Below are 1,012 nucleotides of genomic sequence, written 5' to 3' on the forward strand. Positions count from 1 at the left end.
ATTCATGTCTGCCTTACTGCTCGCACGGAACAATAGTAAGGACTTTACATTGCACTACAGACGTTAACACTAAGGCCTCACACATGTCGTTTGTTGACTACACCGGTTTCAACATCCATGGAACTCTCAATAGTTCTATGAAACAAGAAAAAATGTACGACGTCAACATTACGTTATATAAACACTTAAGTACGATACATATGTGAAAAGGGATACCATACTGCACCTTCCATGTTGGCTGGGCGGCGTCGTGTTGCTAAGCGACTGTAGCGCCAGAGATGACTGCAGAAATGGCAGCGAGGAGTCGTGGACGAGTCTGGCGTCGGTTGCCACGCGACCACCGTTGCCCTGATCTGCAGACCGTTGCTGGGCAACGGCAGTATGTACTGTGTCCAAGAAGCGGGGAGATAATACATACTAACGTTGAAAAATCATCGATGCATACAATAGTGGTGCTCTATATAGGGTGTTAATGACAACAGTAATAATGATAATGGTAAAACGTAAAAACAGCCATGGGTTTGTAAATTCAAAGATTAGTCACCGGTACGTAAAAACATGTAGTAGTTGGATAGCAGTTTCAAAGGAGATCGTTGAAAATAAAGACCATCTTCCTCTTAAAGTGGCAACGGCCTTACCGCAGTGGATACACTGGTTCCCGTGAGATCACCGACGTTAAGCGCTGTCGGGCGTGGTCGGCACTTGGATGGGTGACCGTCCAGCGGCCATGCGCTGTTGCCAGTTTTCGGGGTGCACTCAGCCTCGTGACGCCAATGAGCTACCCGACCGAATAGTAGCGGCTTCGGTCAAGAATAACACCATAACGACCGGGAGAGAGGTGTGCTCTCTCTTCGCCCCTCCCATCCGCATCCTCCTCTAAGGATGACTCGGCGGTCGGATGGTCCCGGTAGGTTACTCGTGGCCTGATGACGGAGTGCTTTCTTTTTTTCTGATAAAGTAAACTGTCAGCCTCTGCTGTAAAGGTGCTCTAAATTTCAAGTACCTTAAAATC

General features: G+C 47.8%; 1 pseudogene; it reads left to right on the plus strand.

Annotated features, from left to right (window-relative positions):
- The first annotated feature begins 624 nt into the window (after positions 1–624).
- On the plus strand, positions 625–741 carry LOC126189119 (5S ribosomal RNA; annotated as a pseudogene).
- Positions 742–1,012: the final 271 nt, after the last annotated feature.

This window comes from Schistocerca cancellata, chromosome 5 (assembly GCF_023864275.1).
Source record: "Schistocerca cancellata isolate TAMUIC-IGC-003103 chromosome 5, iqSchCanc2.1, whole genome shotgun sequence".
Lineage (NCBI taxonomy): Eukaryota > Metazoa > Arthropoda > Insecta > Orthoptera > Acrididae > Schistocerca > Schistocerca cancellata.